Raw genomic sequence first — 21,754 nt, forward strand, 5'->3', positions numbered from 1 at the left:
CACAACTTCATTAGCAAGCAGGAAAACAGAAGTTAATATTACAATGAGATGCCATTGCAACACCCATCAGAATAGATACAAAGTCTAAGGGATATCAGATGTTGGCAAGGAAGTAGAACATTGGGAGCTCACATACACTACTGGCATGTGAGTAAAGCTTGTCTGCTACAATGAAGCTACAATGAAGCTGCATATGTTCTAGGAGCCAAAATGATACACCAAGATATGTAATCAACAATTCATCCACATATACACCATGAAGTGTATAAAAGAAAGTCCAGTAGCGGTAATATGCATTATAGGCATAAATTGCATTGTCCATCAACGTTAAAATGGATAAGCAAATTGTGGAATTACTATAAAATGAAATGTTACTCGGCAATGAAAATGAATAAACAACTACTGCTCTGTGTACCTATATCAGTGAATCTCATAAACGCAATGTTGAGCAAAAGAAGCCAGTACAAAAATATAAATACTGAGTGATTCTGTTTATTGAATGCTCCAATAGAGGCAAAAAGTCAGCTATAGTGTTTTGGTACATGCCTCCTTGGTGTCTAAAGAATGAATTTACTTTATAAAGAAAAGCCAGGAAGCTTTTACTGTAAAAGTCAGGATAATGGTTACCTTACATTGAAAAGGAAGAAGGTAGTTGGTTTGATAGGACAAGATGGGGAGTGGGCTTCTGGAGTGCTATTTGCTATTCTTTTGTCTTGATATGGATAATAATTAAACATAATTTATTTTGCAATAATGTATTAAACAAACAAACAAAAAACCCCCAGAAATACACAAGTTTAAACCTTATACGCACATGTACAGGCTTATGATTGAAGTGATAGTCTAAATGTCCTTCTCATTTACAACCTGTTAATGACCTGCTGAGCAGCAGCCTTTGGCAATCTTTCACTTTTACTAAGTCAGTCATTAAGAGAGGAAACTGTAAATGACCAGCAGGAAGTAAATTGCCGTTAGTTAAAAATGAAAATGTGTTAATTTCGTTTAACTAATAAAATTACTTTTGGCACTAAGCCACAAAATAGGGAATAGCCAGAGTTCCTACAGAGAATTTGAATTAGGAAAAGAGATATTATGTACTTTGATACTTCTGGATTTGAAGCATCTTAATTGTGTCTAAAACAATATTTCAAAAGGCTAGAAATCATTTATCATTGTCATAATAATTTTGAAAAACAAAAGAGCTGCAGTCGAACGGTATCATTTTGAACTTTTGTTCAGCAAATTTAAAAATAATAAAATTTATTCAGGAAAATATGCTTCAATTTGCCAGCATTTATTCTTAAGTGAAAGCATTGATATTAAATGCACACTTTAGAATTACACACATTGCAAATTCTTATAAATACGTTAGTATTTTTCTTGAATTTTGCTGTGCTGTCTCTCTGCCTTTGAGCCCTGTGCTTTTTCCGGTTAGGAAGATATGTCCCTCCCTCTTTTATTTTTCTACTTTTTTACTTATTCATCAGTGGTCCAGCTTAATGTTATCTACTTCAGAAATCTTCCCCCCTTTTATTTCTTATGCTGAATGAATAATTCCACCCTGTGTTCCTTGCTATCTTTTTTTTCTATTTCCACCGTATCACTACATGAAGTCCCATATCTATGTCTATGTGGCAGTGGCTTGAAAAGCCTTTAGGACAGGGGCATGTATTATCTATCCTGGTACACCCATGGGACCTAGAAGCTTGGCAAGTATCTGTGGAATTTAACTAAATTTGAGTAAGGTAAAGAAAAACTAAGATGGATTGAAACTCTCATGTTTTCTCTCCTCAAGATAAAATTATTTTCTGGTCACATGGTAATATTTCCCTGCTTAGTAAAGAAGTTAGCTACATTGGTTTTCAATAGTTCATTTTTAGAGATTAATGTTTTGGACGATATTAATTCCAGGCAAATACTTTGTAGAGTCACATTACCAAAGCTTCATGATTAAACTAATATTTATAATTTATCAGATGCCTCTGCCCCATCTTAATAGCTAACATTTATTAAACACTATGTGCCCGACAGTCTGATAAGTACTTTAGTTGATTTATCTTCTTTAATCCATGCGACAAACCTGAGGTTGTACTATTTTCTCTCCATTTAAACATAGGGAAATGGAAACTTTGAGATGAGTAGCTCAGCTAGTTTGTGTCAATCTTTAGGTAAAGGGCATAATCCAGAGTCAGACATCTAAGGTAGAAGTCAGGTCCACTGGTAATATCCTGGGTAGTGTGAATCCAAAACCAGTACTTTATAGCTATGATAAGATCTTTTCATACATTGTATCTCAAAAAGCTCTAAAATGCCTGTTACTCTAGATTTCTAAATGGCATTTCCTTCTATAATGTTATTAGTGTTGTTTAAAAACAAATCAGTTGTATCTGGAATATATGAAGGTAAAGCAAAAGTACTGATAGCAAAAGAAACAAAACAGATATTGATAGTTCAAGAGGCATATAGGGCGGGCCACAGTGGCTCAGCAGGCAGAGTTCTCACCTGTGATGCCGGAGACCCGGGTTCGATTTCCAGTGCCTGCCCATGCAAAAATAAAACAAAAAACAAAAAAGAGGGCATATAATCATGAGTGGAATCATAATTACATTGTTTAGTGTAAAGTAGTGAGTTCAAAGTTAACAGTACCTATTATAAACTTTTTATCAAATCGCTTGATAAATAATATGAGGCTGTGATATTTAAGGTCACATTTAGAGGACTTAAGAATTAGTATTTGACAAAGGTCTTTAAAGAACATTTGAGTTAAGGAAATATGTGAAGTTATAGTATGCTCCTCCTATCTAAAGCAACCCTTATGATGATAAAAATATATCAGGTCTGCTTATTTAATGTGTTCTGTACTTAGGAGGCAAAGAGTTTCCTCATAACATCAATCTCAAACAGTGCCGGCATAGTCTTTCCTATCAAATGTTCTACTTATTAGAGTCTCTTTAGACAGTTTGATAAGAGGTCTGTGATCCTGAGAGTGCTATTGTAGCCACATTTCTTTTGATTCCAATGCAGATGGCATTTATTGAAACATAAGCCTGAGTCATTTAATAACTTTGCTTATTCGATTTAACTTTAGTTGCTCTTAAGCACAGTGATCATACTATCTAACTAGGCCCTCTTTGAAGGGATGAGTATATGCAGTGTCCAATACACAGTAAAGCATCAGAAAATGTTATACAGTGAACTTTCAGATATGGAATGAGTTGGGGAAAGTACAATTAATGCGCCATGGAACTTGGACAGGTCGAGATCCAGTGAGGAAGTTAAGAAGCCAGTTCCTCTCATGCCTCATAATATCAGCCTAAAGCAAGTGGCAGTGGCAATGGGTGAATCTCATGTTAGTCATCGCACTCAGTATGGTGTCCTCTGAGGTAAAATAGTTCAGTGCTTGTGTGTTGTAAGAATGCCTGTTTCTCATAGAGCTCCATATTCCGGGATCAGGCTACCCATATGCAGACTTCCAAGCAGTATACAGCATATTATGAACTACTCTCAACAGATTGATTTAGCTACAGTAATTCACAGACCAGCTCCATACAACCGAATCTCGCAGGATCCCACAGCCTCTGAAAGTGTGTAGATACTAGTCTACCCAAACCAGAACAACCAATCCCTTTTATATTAGGTAGATCTACATTAGTATTCTTTGGCTGAAATTATGGATTAACCAATTATGGTTCTCCAGTAGTGCATGACTGGTATACAGAGTACACTCAGCATACTTTAGCTCACTTTCCACATGCAATTCACCAGCAAGTCTTACTGATTATGTCATAATCAAGTCTTGCTGATTATGTCTAAAAATACAAGTAACAAATCTATTCACATTTCTCTGTCTCCACAATTATTGCCTTAGCAGAGGCCGCCATCACCCCCAACCTGGAATACTAAAATAGTCTCAGATAATTTCCTCTTGTATTTTCCCTTTCAATGTATTCAATGATCTTCCTAAAATGTGTTCAATTAGCAAGTGGGAAATATGCTTTCACAAATTTGCAGTGTATCAGCAGGTGGCTCCTTAGTTACCTCCAGCTTCATCTCCCATCATTTATCATTGTCCATATTATTCCATAAACCAGACCTTATTTCTTACAGTTACATGGATATCCCACAGTCTCTAATGCACCAAATATTTTTTATTTGTACCTCTCCTAAAATGCCCTTTGCTGTATACTACACATTTTTCATGACTAAAGAAAGACTATTAGGTCAAAATGAAATAGATTAAAGAGTCTGTCACATTATAATATAATGAAGGCACAGGACAAGATTTTTAAAAGTCCCAAATGAAGACTGACAAAATAAAATTTAACTGCTAGAAAATGAAGGAAACTTTCTCAGATTATATGACGTTTTTTTTTTTTTTCTTTTTTGTGGAAGGGAGGGATAGATGTGTGACAGACTTGTGGGTTCACTTGCTTCACAAAACAATGATAAGACTTTCTGAACAAAGAAAATAAAGTAACAAAGACACTGTATAATAAATCCTTCCTGCCGCCTATCGCTATCAGAATCTTCACTCAGAAACCCAGAGCCAACTATAGATAACCACCTGTATTTACCATTTGGATGCCTTTGAAGTAATTTATATGCAAGTAAAGATTTCAAATCCCTTCTGCAAACAAATTAAACATGTGAGGAAGAAAATGGGGGGTAGTAGCAGACATGCTGATGCTCTTCAGGATTGGAATTATAATCCCCATTAGAAAATTGGAATTATCAAAGATGGATGTGAAAGGGACTGCAGGAGACCTAAGAATAAACTCTTGGAGTGGAAAGCAATGGAAAGGGTCTGTCCAGAAAGAATGACAGAAAAGGCAGTGCTGATATTAAAATCTTTTGAGATTTTTCCTTCTTTAAGAAATATAGCCATCTTAATTTACACAAATAATTCATGTTCATTATAGGAAATGGGAAGATTATAAATTTAAAAATGTTTAAAAAATTCCTTTATTCCACCACCCAGAGAAAACCTTTGATGGCATTTAGATATTGTAATTAAATATTTTTGCATTTAATTTCTAGTTATATTTCCCAAGGATGTAGCCTATGCTACTTCTATGTTATATATTTAAAATATTTAGTATGATTTGGGAAAAGAGACAATCTCTTTTATAGGAATTATATTTTTGTGTCTACTTGGTCTTACAAAAATTAAAAATCATTAGCTAAATTCTCTATTATAATTATTTTAATTTTTATCATATATTTTGTACAAAGTTTACATTTAAAGATTCAAGACAGTTGCAGGTTTATTATGAGTTGCATACATTATCAATATATATACAGTCCTCTCTTTCATTTGATAATTTTATCCTTCATTGTATTTTATTTATCCTTAAATATCACAACTGGTGCTTTCCTTTTATTTGTCGTACTTTTACTGTTAACCATCAAATTTCAATCTTTGCCCTCAGGTTTTCTTTTGTCACATTGCTTTTTGGTGGACCTATCTATTCTCATTTTCTTATATGCCAACTTTATGATGACAACTCTTTAGTTCATTTATCAAATCTGCCTTCTGTGTTCAAGTTTCACATCTTCAAGTTCCCACTTGACATCTCTGATTTGATATTATCACAAACATCTCATACACAAAAGGTCCAAAATAGAAGCCTTTATTATTTTCCCCCCAAATATTCCCACTTTCTACCTATTTCTTTCCACTTCTATCTCCATGGTCATTGCCATAGCACAGGTGACCATCACTTCTAACCTGGAATGCTAAAATAGCCTCAGATAATTTTCTCTCACATTTTGTCCTTCAATGTATTCTCCATAGTGACCTTCCTGAAATATAAATTAGAACAAGGAACTCAAGTGTATCCCCTTTAATATAGCACTGTTCTTCCCACTGTATTGAAATTCTGAGTTTTGGGTTTTTTCCAGGGGCATTTAGGCTTCCTGAGGCCAAGAACTGTGCCTTCCAAACATCACCCTATCATAACACAGTGCTTGACATATATTTTAAATATTTAATTTAAGGCTTATTTGTTTATTTTGTGTTAGTTATTTAGCCTTTAAAAACCAAGATAGAGAATAAAAATTAGTTCCACCTGAATTGCTCTCCAAAGACATATATGGAAGAATCTGTCTTTATGAGATTTAAATACTCTCTATACAAACGTCTTTAGCTTCACATGGCTCCTTTAATTCATGGCAACCATCTCCATATGACATACCATAACTTTATATTGTGGGATGTATTTTCTGTTCAGAGACTGAATCCTCAATTTTAGTGCAGTGTCTTTTAAGTCACACTTTGCCCTGGTTACCAAACTTACTGCTCTGTTCTCCTTCCAGTTCCAGACCTGAGTGGCCTTTGATGTCTATAAGCTATGACTTGGATTCTTCCCCTGGTTATAATTGGCATCGATTCTCCTGATCCCCTGAAAGCTTTGACGTTGATGCCATAAGCTTTGGAAGCTTTACAGTGCCAACTAATCTTCCGTTTGGGATCAGGAACTAAGTGGTCTACTCATATACATGGCTTTATTTAGATTTTAGCCTTTAAGTGGCCTACTTGGGATTTGCATTTTTCTTTTCTGTGACTACTTTTACTAGTGATAGTAAAAGTATCCTGATACTCCAGTGTGAATGAACATCAGGCCATCCCTCTTAGTAATTATTTCCACTTACTTAACTCAGGATTTGGGCCGTATCAATAAACTTATCTCTTGCATACACAATCATGCATTAAACTTAATTTCCGTGAATGTGATTTTCTTTTTCCTTTCTTCCCTGTCCAATATGCTCAATCTACTGCTAACAATATGACCCATCCATATGTATACCATGCTCTATATGGATTTCAATTTAAGAAGAGTACCAGATTACTTGAGGAAGTTTCGCGGAAGTCAAGGCCCATCTTAACCTTGATACAAGACTCATCCATTACCCAATTGCCGCATTTGTTTCATTTCATGAGAGTCCCTAAGGAAGATTTAAACAAATATTCACCCATTTGAAACAGGAAAGATGCACAAAATGTAAAAAAAAAAAAAAAAAAAAAAAAAAAAGCAGTATAGGAAAATGGGGAAGGGAGAAGTATGAACTTCAAAATAGTGCCTAATATTTACTGTGCCTTTCATGTATGCCAAGCAGTATCCAAGAGTTCACATGAATAAACTCATTTAATCTTCACAGAAACCCTGAAAAAAGATAACATCATCATCATTAACTCCACTGGGCAATTTAGAGTTGAGGAAATCGAGGCACAAAATCCTTTGTCCGAAGTCAGATATCTCAATGCTAGATTATCTACATGTATTCTAGTAAAAGGAAGTGTGATATTGCAATTTTCTAGATAAATTCAAGTTTGTATTTGCCATAGTTATCTGAATTTTTCACTATGCTTTTTGTTTCCTTGCAATAAACTAATTAATTCTCTAACTTATTTACATTAAAGAAATAGATCAAATCTATAAAAAAGAAATTAGAAAAATACAATTAGTTCTAAATAGAATTTCAGACATCCAGATGTTAAAAATCACTTGGATATTTTATTTATTTGCTATCAAATGTCCAGATACTTGGAGGCAAAATGATGTTTATCATCTTGTGGTGAAATGTTCAATTAAAATTTTTACTTTAAACCAGATGTTTCATCATTATGAAGGTCTGGAAATAACCTGAAAGAGAATGAAAGGCCATTTTTTTTTCCAAGCTGCTAATTGTTTATGAATATTCTACCTCAGTGATGAACTGAATACAAAAGTGGAAATTACAGAAGTCATGTCAAATAAATTGCATTGTTTATGAATATTCTACCTTGGCAATGACTTAAATACAAAGGCAGAAATTGCGAAAGTCATGTCAAATAAATTGTACTATTGTCACATGACAACTGTGCAGTCATTAAAAAAGAATGAGTAGTTAGATATATGAATAAAAATACAATGATCTCAAAAGCATAATATGGATTGAAAAATAAATTACATGCACATATATTATAATTACATTTAAATTTAAATAACATAACGAATGCATATATTCAGAAATTTATATAATAATTTTAAAATATGCAGTGAACACATACCAAATTTATTATTATGTTGACCTCACAGTTGATAAGAGCAGTATCCTACCTTTTCCTATAGAGGGAAAACTTGAGGTATTTTTTCTGTTTCTTTCTTGCAAATACTAATAAAAAAGCCAGGGTTATGAAATATATTAAAAAAATATTAAAATATTTACTTGAGCTTTTATATTATTTATCACATACTGCTTTTGACTAAAACAGTTTTTGACTAAAACAGTTTTCTGTAAAGGAAAAAAAATAAAAGCATCAATTTTATATTTAGCAATGATTTTCTCTTTAGAACATAACTTATATATTTTTTTTTTTTTAAGAGAGAGGGAGGAAGGGAAGGAAAGACAGAGAAGGAAGGAAGGATGGAAGGAAGGAAGGGAGGAAGAAAGGGAAACATTTTTAAACATTTTCTTGTTTTATTATATTTTGTTTGTTTGTTTGTTTTTTACATGGGCTGGGGCCGGGAATCGAACCGGGGTCCTCCGGCACGGCAGGCAAGCACTCTTGCCCGCTGAGCCACCGCGGCCCGCCCAGAACATAACTTATATTTTTATTATTTATTTTAAAACAACAGCTTTATTGATATATATATAGAATTTGCATACCATAGATTCACCCTTTTAATATGTGCAACTCAGTGGTTTTTAGTATATTTACAAAGTTGTGCATTGCTCATCACTGTGTAATTCCAGAATACATTTGTCACCTCCAAAAGAATTTCCTTACTTATTAGGAGTCACCCCAGATCTCCTCTAGCCTCAGTCACCGCTAATCTTCTTTGTATTGTTGGAATTCTGGGCATTTCATATATTTGAATGAAGCAGTAAGATGTGGTTTGTATCTAGTGTATTTCATTTAGCATAATGTTTTCAAAGTTCATCCAAACTGAGCATGTATATCACAACTTCATTCCCTTATATAATCAAATAATATAGCTTTATATTTACCTAACATAAATGTTTATCTGTAATATCCATGTTATCTTTATCTGTAACATCCATTGATGGACTTTGGTTTATTTTCACCTTTAGACTATTATGAGTAATGTAATTTCTGTTTTCCTCTTTTGATTTCTTATTTGAACCATTTGTTATTTAGAACTGTGCTGTTTAATTTGCACATTTTAAATTTCTTAAATGTGTTCTGTTACTGATTTTTCATTTAATTTTGTTTTGGTCTGACAATGTACATTGCATGATTTCAATCCTTTAATATTTATTCAAGTTTGTTTTATGGCCAACATGTTGACATTATGAGCTAACATGTGGTCTATCCTGATGAATGCTTCATATCTGCTTGAGAAGAATATGCAATCTACTCTTTTATGTAGAATATTCTGCGTATTCCTGTTGGGTCTTATTTTATATTGTTATTCAAAAGTTTATTTCCTTGTTAATCTTCTAACTTGTTATTCTTTTCATCATTGAAAATGGTAATTAATACTTCCAGCCATTACTCTAGTATTGTACATTTCTCCTTTTAATTCTGTCATTTTTTTGCTTTATATATACTAAGACTCTGTTAGGTACATATATGTTTATAATTGTTATCTCTTCATAATAATTTGACCCTTTTATCATTATAACATTTCATTCTTCATCTCTGGTAATAATTTTTGTCTTAAAGTTTATTTTATTTATATTAATATACCCACTCCAGCTTGCCTCTGGTTACTGTTTGCATGGTATATCTTTTTATAACCTTTTATGTTCAACGTATTTATGTATTTGAATATAAAGTGTGTCTTGTGTAGACAATATATAGTTGCACCTTGTCTTTTTATAGTCTCCTAGTCTCTGTCTTATGTTTGGCATGTTCATTCTATTTATAGTTAAGGTAATTATTGATAAAGTAGTATTTATATGTTATTTTGCTATTTGTTTTCTCTGTGTATGTCTTTTTTATTTCTCCATTACTCCCTTTTTGGAGGATAAATAGATATTTTTAATATAACATTTAAATTCTCTTGTTTATTTTATATGTGTTTGAGTTATTTTCTTAGTAGTTGATCTGGAAATAAAATTAATGTGTTAACTTAAAACTATCTAGTTTGAATTAATACCAAATTAATATAAATAGTACATTAAACTTTGTTCCAAAATAGCTTTGTTTGCTGTCCCTTCCTTTGTACTGTTATTATCATACAATTGCAACTTTATACCTTTTAAATTTATCATATGTTTATAATTATTGCTTTATGCAGTGTTCTTTTATGCCAAATAGAAGAAAAGTTACAAACCAAATACATTTATACAGTATTTTACATTTACCTATATGTACCTTTACTGTTCACATGGATTTGTGTTACTGTTTACTGTCCTTTCATTTCAGCCTGGGGTCCCTGTGATGTTTCTTTCAGGTTACATATCCTGTCTAAAAATTCTATGTTTTTGTCTATCCATGCTTGTCTTAATTTCTCCTTCTTTTTGGAGGGATAGAATTCTTTGTTGGTCTTTTCTTTCATCATGTTAAATATGTCCTGCCACTAGCTTCTTTCTGGAAAGAAAGTCAGCAGTTTATCTCATTGAGGATCCCTTGAAACTGATGAGTTACCTCTCCCTTCCTGCTTTCAAAGTGTCTCTTATTGTTTTTGGATTTGAAAGTTTGACTATGATATCTCTAGGTGTGTATCTTTTTTAGTTTATCCGACTTCAAATTCATTGAAGTTTTTGGATGTGTAGTTTTTTTTTTTAGTTTGTTTGTTTTGTTTTGTTTTGTTTTATCATCGCATTTGGGAAATTTCCTGCCTTTTTTTTAAGGCATTCTTTCTGTCCCTTTTCTCTCTCTCTTTTCTTTTACTGTGATGCTTATTTTGTTTATATTGATATACTTGATAGTCTCTGAGGCTCTCTGTTCATTTCCTTTTTCTTTTGTCTTTTGATCCCTCAAGCTAAAAAATCTTAATTGACTTGCCATAAAGTTGACTAATTCTATCTTCTGCTTGGTGAAATCTCTTAGTGACTCCCCATTCTAGTTAATTTTTCATTTCAGTTTTGTACTTTTAACTCCAGAACTTAAAAAAAAATTCTAACTCTTCATTGATGTTATGTTTAATGATGTGGTGAGACAATATTCTCATACTCTTATTTAACTCTTTAGATGTAGTTAACATTACTTCTTTGGACATATTTATAGTAGTTGATTTAAAGTATTTGTCTAGTAAGTTCAGCATCTGGGATACACAGGGAGAGTTTCTGTTGACTTGACAGTATTTTTTCATTTGACTTTCCTTTTTCCTTTCATGTCTCATTTTTTGTTCAAAGATTGAACATTTTAAAGCATATAATGTATAAACTCTGTAAATGGTACCCTCCTCCCTGGGTTTGTTGTTGCTGTTGTTTGCTGATGTTATTGCTATTATTTCATGTTTGTTGGTTTAGTGACTTTCCTGGATTATTTGGTAGAGTCTCTATTCTTGGTCATGAGCAGCCACTGAAGCCTCTACTTGATTACCTTAGTGGTCAACTAATGATTACATAGATACTTCCTAAAATGCCTTGAATGAGTCTCCAAGCCTTTTCTAAGGGGCTCTATGAGTGTGTTGGGGTATGCTTCACAGCTCTGATAGCAACTTAAAATTTGCCTATAGCCTGTGCACAGCCTCAATATCAGTCATAGGTAAGAACTCAAATCCACATATCTTTCCTGATCATGCCCAAAGCTCTGGCCATGTGTTCAACTTAGGACAGATAAAGGGATTTCTATAATTCCAAGGATTATAATGTCCTTGGAATTCCACATTCTATGGACATCTCATTCTCTAATATTTCCTTTAATTTTTTTTTGATCAGCCTCCCAAAAAACTCAAGTGATAACTCTACCTCAGGTACCTGCATTATTATTCAGTTGCTACTGGTATTTTTTTCAGCCCGTGCCTTATTGTTAGGGCTGTTTTAATAATGTGACCCCTGAGTCAGTTTGACTAAAGTGTTGTCTGAGAGTGGACCTTTTCACTGAGGTGATAAGCAGGTCAGATAGTGAACATTCTTTGGGGAAACTTCAACTCCATTCTGCCCAACCCTGCAGCTTCAAAACTGCTGTTTTTTTCACAGCTATCATAGTTACAAGGCTTTTGGTTTCCAGTGACACCATGGAATTTAGGAGAAAATGATGAGATTAAGGCAAGTTAAACTATCATAAAGCACAATGTTTTTAGGTATATTCTGCCATTTTTCTTAAACATACATACCTCGGATTGTTGCAAGCCTTTAGTTAATATCCATAATTATGAAGAAGTTGATTTTGACAGATTTTTCCAGCATTCTCAATTATTTAACGAATGAGCAGATTGTGACAAGTCCATCATTCTGGAAGTCAAGTCTCAATTCTTATATTTTAACAAAAACAAGATTAATGTTTAATAAAATGCATTTCCAAAATATTGTGAACATTCCCAAGGGTGCATAATAATTCAACAATTTGGCACCCTCTTCCTTCATCTAAGGACGTCAAACACAAAGGAAATGATTTATAAACCAAGTTATCCTAATATTGGACAGGTTATACAAAAGATAGCAAAACCAGTCTATTCCTCGAGCAATACATTCACAAAATAATATTTTATATTGAAATATATATGTGACTTTTAGTTAGTAATATCAACATTCTCCCTATTGTATGGAGCAAGTTTTGCAGAACACTCATACTTTAATAATATCTTCAAAGATCCCATATACAAATGGACTGACATCACAAGAATGTGGTTAAAGAATCAAACCTGACTTTTGGGGGCTAAGTGGTTCAATCCCCAATGCTTTATGGAATAATTCACGTCCTCTTGATCTTGAGGCTGTGCACAAGAGGATGTGAATATGCTGGCGGCATTTTTCACACTTTATTTCCCAGAAACCTGGTCCCTTGAAATGTTTCTTGAGAAAAAATATTCTTTCAGAAAGTAAGTTTGGGAAATATTGTATACTATAAAACTGCATTACTTTCTTGGTAATTTGTACTTTATAAAATATGAAGAAACTGAAGAAGTCAGCAGTATAAAACCCTCCTTAATTCCATTTAACTCAGTGTTTTTGCAAATTGTTAACCTTTAAAAAAATAGTTGCTCCCCCTCCTTTATTTTCTTTTTTGGTTATCATATAACACCTATTGACTTCTTTTGAATAAATTCTATATAGTGAATCTTTCGTAAAGATTTACAAAAGAATTTTCCAGAACAGATTTTTATCTGTATTAGGTGAATGCTCCCAATTTGGTCTTGGGCTTTGGCACATTCCACATTTTATTGCAACTTTCTCTCTTTGATTGCCATTGTAACAACTTTGTTTGGTTAACCTAAATTATTTAGAGCTTGTAGGCCTTAACATAAACAGGTAGATGCAACATGAGTATCATGCTTTAATGCAAGCTAAATATTATTTAAAATTTTGAGAACAAGCCTAGCCATTAATGTCATAATTTGAGACATTTATCTTGCTTACACCATTCTACCTGTAAACTCAGCCTCTAAATCCATAGATAAGATCAATGACTAACCCACTTACCCACTTATAAAGAGAACTTCCTAATTCTATCTCCAGGTCAGTCAGATATGACTGAACATATTCTTTGATCCTTACTGAGCCATTATATTTTGCTTGCTAGAAATTTCTGGTTGAATTGCTTTACCTTCTCTACCATATTATGTAGATCTAATTGCAAGGACACTATAATCTGTATATTTTATCCACCCACCTCCCTCCTGTGAGCTTCTACTTCTGCCTTTTCTTGTCCTTATTGATTCCAAGCAGGTTTGGAATCAGCCTTCATTGCATATTTTTCTGTATACCATGTTCTTCATTTAAAGTCTCAATTGATAAGGAAAATTATTAAAATTAGGAATTTATTGTTAAACAGTGGTCATACCTTTTTGGAAACTCTTCTTCATGAAAGTTCCATTCTTTAGAATCATTTGGAATTTTGAGTGTGTAATATCACCTAAAGTGTGAAGATCATGTTATTGGAATTGAGTGTACAGCATCTTGCCTTGCAAATAATTTCTAAGTAAAAGCTCAAAGATGATCTGAAGGTAACACCTACAAGCCCCCAGAGAAGATGAGATACAAAGCTGCTGTGTATGAAGTTAGTGTGACAGCATGCTGTTATTCTTGATAGATAAGGATGCAGCGTGAGGAAATAGAAAGCCTTATACCCAGAGTCAGAAGATCTGGAGCTTATTTCTCAGTCTAACCCTGACAGTCATGAAGATACCATATGAGATTGAATGGAAAACTATAGCTTCTTCTACCCTTTATTCTTCTTGAGTACGATGGTCATTCTATTAGTCCTTTCTACTTGATAGGGTTGTTTCAAGGAACAAAACTTGAGATTATTTAAGGATGTCACTTTCCCTCTCTATGTAAGTCCTTTTATTCTCTCCTTTATCTCTGTGTGATTCAACACTTTAATAGTTTGGAAGTTTCCTCAGTTCCCTTGCCTTCTGAATCTCCTGTGCAAAGTGAATATCAAGATCCCAGCCATGAATGGTTTCCATTATTACCTTTCTGAGTTGTTTCCCCCCAAAAAATCATGTTCAAACCTCTGGTCCTGTGAATGTGAAATTATTTGTAAATATCATCTTTGAAGATGTTATTAGTCAAGATGAGGCCAAACTGGATTAGGGTGGGCCTTAATCCCGTATGACTGGTTCCCTTATAAGAACAGTAACTGTGGACACAGAAGTAAAAGATAGAGAGAAAGGGGGAGACATTCCTGTGATGAAGGTAGTGATGAATTATGCACAAGCCAAGGAACAGTATGGATTACAGACCTGCCACTGTCAGAACCCTACAGATTTCAGAGAATGGTTCTGCCAACACCTTGATTTGGACTTCTAGCCTCTACAACCTTGAGACAATACAGTTCGGTTGTTTAAGCCAACTAATCTCTGGCAATTTGTTCAGTGACCCTAGAAAACATAGACATTTGGGAATATTAAGCCCTGCTTGAGAAAAATCACACACATTTGCATATTATTGTCACTATAAATTCATGTCCACCACTCTTAACTAGATTACAACACTGTTCGATAACTCTTCTTCATTTCTCAGGTAGGCTTTCTCCCCTTTCTGCATTGGTATGTTCAAACTATACCCATTCATCTCAAATATGTAACCCCTTCATTCTGGATTTTTAGCAGACTATATCATCTGTATTAGTTTGTTAACCTGCCAGAATGCAATATACCAGACATGGAATGGCTTTTATAAAGGGAATTTAATAAGTTACAAGTTTACAATTCTAAGCCTATGAAAATGTCCAAACTAAGGCATCCAGAGAAAGTAACCTTAATTCAAGAAAGGCCGATGGGTCTAGAACACCTCTGTCAGCTGGGAAGTCAAGTGACTGGCAGCCCCTGGTCCCTTGCTTCTGGGCACCATTGCTTTCAGCCTCTGTTCCTGTGGGGACTCTTCACTTTGCTTCTCCAGGGCTGGCTTTCATCTCTTGGCTTCCCTTGGCTTTCTTCAGGTTCTGTTTTGCTTAACATCTCATGGGAAGGTACATGCCATGTCTGCTGGGCTCCAAGCATCTCAAAACATCTGTGTCTCTGCTGTCTGAAGCAGCTGTTCTCCAAGAGTCTACTGTCGGCTCTGCTCGGTCAGCTCTGAGCTCTCTCCAAAATGTTTCCTCTTTTAAAGGACTCCAGTAAACAAATCAAGCCCCACCTGGAATGGGTAGAGTCACATTTCCATCAAATCAAAAGGTCATACTCACAATAGGGTGTGTCACCTCTCCATGGAGATACTCTAATCAAAAGTTTTTCAGGGGGTACAAGGGTAGTTGGGTGTGCGAGGGTGGTTCAGTGGTAGAATTCTTGCCTGCCATTCAGGAGACCCAGGTTCAATTCCCAGTCCATGCACATCCCAAAAAACAAACAAAGAAAACAAACAAAAAGCAAACAAATGAAACAAAATTTCAATAAATGGTGCTGTAATAATGGGATACTCACATGGAAAAAATAATGGAATGTGACCCTGCCATACAGCATAACAACAAAAACAAAAATTTCTGCCCTACAATTCTGAAACAGGATTAAAAGAAATAGCTACCCTCACAAGATAGGATTCAGATTCACATTGTCTCTCATCAAAAAAGTACAAAAACACCTAGAAAGAAATTGCAAACATTTTGCTTTCATAAACTTTTGCAACAATGAAGTCATATACATCCTAACTCAGCTGTTCCCCCATTTCAAACTGTCATGGTGGGAAAGACGAGCTTACTCATACTAAGATTAACTGTGATTTGAATTTTCTCACCTCCTGCTTCTGCAGTCACCTCAGCCTGCAGGCTACCTTTTTTTTTTTTTTTAACCTATTGTGAAATATAACATACATACAGAAAAGCATACATTTTAAAGTACATTTTAACACATAGTTATAGAGCAGATTTGAAAGTTTGGTATGGATTACAGTTCCACAATTTCATGTTTTTTCCTTCTAGCTCCTCCAGGACACTGGAGACTAAAATAAATATCAATATAATGTTTCATCAGTCAAACTCATTGGTTAAATCTTGTTTTCTCTGTTATAACTCTCCCTTCTCCTTTGATCCTTCTCCCAATCCTTAGGGATATTAGGGCTATGCCCGTTCCAACTTCTCCATTTGAAAAAGTGTGTCGACAATATAGGATAGGGGGATAGAATTAGTTGAGGTTCTTGGAGAAATTGGCCCCTCTGGGTTTTAGGGCTTATCTGGCCTAGGAACCACCTGCAGGTTATAGATTTCTGCAAAGTAAATTTAGTATGTGAAATTGTTGTGGCATCTCAGATAGAACTCTAGGCATTCTTTATAGTTAACAGGAATGATGTTGGTTTGAATTAGGCAAACTATGGCAATTGGCAATAACTACCTGAGGCTTGCATAAGAGTAGCCTCCAGAATAGCCTCTCGCTGATACCATATTGTGTTGCATTTATTATCACACTTTTGGTCAGAAGGAATTGTTGATCCCGTGGTGCCAGGGACAGGCTCATTCCTGAGAGACATGTCCCATGTTGTCAAGGTGACTTTCAAGCTGAATGTCATGTCCCACAAAGGGGAAATGATATTGATTTTCCTTGCAGAATTGGGCTTAGAAAGAAAGAGGCCACAACTGAGCAACAAAATAGATTTTCTGGAAGTAGCTCTTAACCATAATTACAAGTAGGCTTAGCTTCTCTGCTACAAAAATAAGTTTCATAGGAATAAGCTTCAAGATCAAGGGGTTGGTCTATTAACTTGGGAGTCCTTAATGTTTTAAAGAGTTTCAGGAGTTTCCCAGGTGGTTAAGTTTAATAGTTCCATATTTTTTCTCCAGTCCCTCAAGGTACTTGGCCAGTACTTTTTTTTTCCTTAATTCTTTTTTTGTTTGTTGTTTTATTTGGTTTCTTTATTATTTTGCCAGTACTTTTTAATTATCTGCCCAACATACCCTGGGAAGTATCTGGGTATTACATTAGGCTATACAGATATATTAAACCCTTTATCCCATTCTGGGCTCCATGTGTTTAGGTTGTTTAAATGAGTCATCCAGTCAGGTTGATTTAGATGGTGTATTACAGAAAATTCAGATTTTGGAAAAAATAAAGCTCCCTGCCTTTAATTTCATATAATATGTGAAGCTCTATAATACAGACAATGTTATCGTTTGACCTGTATTCTGATTTACCTTAGTCCAAAGAAGATTGGCTTTGCTTTTATATCTGATTGAGGACTGATCTCCTTTTTAGTTTCTTTAACAGTTGTATGTAGGAATGCTGACTTTAGAGCTGCAGAACTACAACTCTGAATCTGAAGTGTCGCAAAGGTACCCAAAATTCCAGGGACATACCAGAATATACACATATAGTACAGCATCTCAGAATCTGGAAATATACTTACAACTCTGGACTAAATGTGACTACTAAATGAGCTTACAATTTAGGCCCCAATTTTCTTATTAGTATTTTCTAAAGAGACCATACAATGTTTATTCTGTTGTGTCTAGCTCATTTTGCACAACATAATGTCTCCAAGATTCATTCACTTCAGCGCGTGCCTCATGACTTCATTCATTTCTATGGCCACACACTATTCCCTCATATGTATACACCAGTTCACTTTCTGCTTCTCACTCACTATACACTTCAACCACCTCCATCCATTGGGCATCATGGATCATGTCCAAAATAAATAATCCAAGTCTTAAGTATCCCTACTTAGTTCTACAATCATCAAGACTCTCAATTTTAGATAATTTTCATTAGTCCAAAGAGAGAAAAATAATGGATAAACACAGTCTAACCAAATAGAAAATTGAAACCTCCTCTTAACTCATGTCCCTACCACCAATTATTTACCCGTGGTATTGCTGTGGTACTGTTGATATCTTCCTGTAAACTATAGGTCAAACCATGCAATAGCAGTTTGCCCCCTACACCCCTCTATTATTGACACTTTGTACAAGATTCATACCTTTGAGGTAGTTCATGCAAGAACCTATGTACATTTGTATTGTTAATCAGTGAGATACATGGCTCTATACAATCCCTTTCAATCATATTTACCTTCAATAAGTCAATATTACTTATAAACCCACTAATGAACTACCATCGCTTCTATCCATTCCTATACATTTAAGTTCAACTTCATTAGGTAGCCATTCATCTTTTTCTAGATTCTGTGCGTCACTAATTCTCCTATATTCTCCATTATAAGCCTATGAGTTTACCTTTACCAGAGTCATATTAACAAGTTCATGCAGTATTTACCCTTTTGTGTCTGGCTTATTTCATTCAGCATTACATGCTGAAGGTTCATCCATGTTGTCATATGCTACAGGACCTCATTTCATCTTATTGCTGCATAATATTTCATCATATGTATATACCACATTTTGTTTTTCAGCTCATCTTTTGGTGGACACTTGGATTGTTTCCATCTTTTGGCAATTGTGCTTTGGCAATTGTGCATAGCAATGCTGCTATGAACATCAGTTTCAGATGTCTGTTCATGTCACTGCTTTCAGCTCTTCCAGGTATATACCGAGTAGTGGTATTGCCAGGCCATAAGGCAACTCAGTATTTAGTTTTCTGATGAACCTCTAAACTGTCTTCCACAGTGGCAATATAGTGGCAATACAGTCCCACCAGCAGTGCATAAGTGTTCCAATTTCTCTACATTCTCTCCAACATTTGTAGTTTCCTGTTTGTTTAACAGCAGCCATTCTTATAGGTGTCAGGAGATAGTTCATTGTAGTCTTGATTTGCTTTTCCCTTATAGCTAAAACAAATGAGCATCTCTTTATGTGCGTTTTAGCCACTTGTATTTGCTCTTTGAAAAAATGTGTATTCATATCTTTTGCCCATATTATAAGTGGGTTGTTTGTTGTTTGTTGTTGAGTTATATGATTTCTTTATGTATCAGGATATCAATTCTTTATCCGATATATGGTTTCCAAATATTTTCTCCCATTGAGTTTGTTGCTTCTTCACTTTCTTCACAAAGTCTTCTGAGGCACAGAAGCATTTGATTTTGAGGAGTTCCCATTTATCTACATTTTCTTTCATTGCTTATGTTTTAGGTTTAAAGTTTAAGCAACTACCCTCTGTTATTGGGCCTTGAAGATGTTTCCTTGTATTTCTTCTAGGAGTTTTATGGTACTGGCTCTTATATTTAGGTCTTTGATCCACTTTGAGTTAATTTTTGTATCAGCTGTACAGTACTGGTCCTCCTCCATTTTTTGGCTATTGAAATTCAGTTCTCCCATGACCATTTATTAAAAAGACAATTCTGTCCCAGCTCAGTAGATTTAGAGGCCTTGTTATAGATCAATTGACCATAGATACATTGGTCTATCTCCACACTCTCAATTTTATCCCACTGGTCAATACTTTTATCTCTGTGCCATGCTCTTTTGACTACTGTGGCTTTACAGTAAGCTCAGAAAGTGTTAGTCCTCCCACTTCGCTCTTCCTTTTGTAGGACACCTTTAGCTATTTGAAGTCTTTTTCCCCTTCAAATGAGTTTGATAACTAGCTTTCTCAGTCTTCAAAGTAGGTTGTTGGAATTTTTATTGGTATTGTGTTGAATCTATAGATCAGTTTGGGTAGAATGACATCTTAACTCCATTTAACCTTTCTATCCATGAGCACAGGATGTCTTTCCATCTATTTAGATCTTTGATTTTTTTTTTTTAGCAATATTGTATAGTTTCCTATGTATACATCCTTTTCATCCCTGGTTTTGTTTATTCCTAGATACTTGATTCTTTTAGTTACTATTTTGAATGGAATTTTTTCTTTAATGGTATTCTCAGTTAGGTCATTACACATACATAGAAACATTATTGATTGTTTTACATTAATCTCGTACTCTGCCACTTTGCTTAATTTGTTTATTGACTCATGAAGCTTTGTCATAGATTTCTCAGAATTTTACATGTTAAGGATCATGTGATCTCCAATAATGAAAATTTTACTTCTTCCTTTCCTGTTTTTGGATGCCTTTTATTTTTTTTTCCTACCTCAGGGTGTTACATAGAACTTCTAGTATGATATTGAATAGTGGTGACAGCGGGCATCCTTGTCTTTTTCTGGACTTTAGGGGAATGCTTTCAATCTCTCACCATTCAGTATGATGCTGGCTATGAGTTTTTCATATATGCCCTTTATACTATTGGGGAAATTTCCTTTGATTCCTGCCTTTTGAAGTGTTTTTATTAGAAAAGAATGCTGAAATTTGTTGAATACTTTATCAGCATCAATCAAGATGATCATGTGAATTTTCCCTTTCAATTTGTTAATGTGCTTATTACATTGATTGATTTTCTTGAATTGAACTACCCTTGCATTCCTGCTGTAAATCCCATTTGTTTATGATGTATAGTTCTTTTAATATGTTGTTGGATTCAATTTGCTAGTATTTTGTTGAGAATTTTTGCATCAATGCTCATTAAGATGATTTGTCTGTAGTTTTCCTTTCCTGTAGCATCTTTATCCAGTTTTGGTATTAGAGTGATGTTAGCTTCATAAAATGAGTTAGGTAGTGTTCCTTCTCCTGCTATTTTTTGGAAAATTTTGATAAAGAATGTTGTTAAATCTTTTTTGGAATGTTTGATGAAATTCCCCTGTGAAGCCATCTGGCCCTGGATTTTTCTTTGTAGGAAGATTTTTGATGACTTATTGAATCTCTTTACTCATAAATGGTTTATTGAGATTTTATGTTTCTTCTCAAGTCAGTATAGGTTGTTCATGTGTTTCAAAGAATTTGTTTATTTCATCCAAGTTGTCTAGTTTATTGGCATATAGCTGTTCATAATATTTTTGTTATGACTGTTACATTAATAATAATGAGTATTTTTAAAACTCATTAGATGAATGAGTTTTAAAAATTTTTCTGTGTCCGTAGTAACAACCTCCTTCTCATTTCTGATTTTGTTTTATTTGCATCCTCTCTCTTTTGTTCTTTGTTAGCCTAGCTAAGGGACCTTCAATATTATTGATTTTTTCAAAAAAACAACTTTTAGTTTTAATTGAGTCTTTCTGTTGTTTGTTTATTCTTCAGTTCATTTATTTCTGCTTTCATTTCCCTTCTTCTATTTGCTTTGTTGTTGGTTTGTTATTTTTTCTCTAATTCTTTCTGGTAAGCCATTAAGTCCTTGATTTTGCAGAAATGTATTTCCTGGTGTTTGGGGATGCAACGATCTATATACCTCTGTTGGGGCTAATTTATTTCTCACACTGTTTCTGTGCCCTGTGTC

The sequence above is a fragment of the Tamandua tetradactyla genome, chromosome 1 (assembly GCF_023851605.1).
Source record: "Tamandua tetradactyla isolate mTamTet1 chromosome 1, mTamTet1.pri, whole genome shotgun sequence".
NCBI lineage: Eukaryota > Metazoa > Chordata > Mammalia > Pilosa > Myrmecophagidae > Tamandua > Tamandua tetradactyla.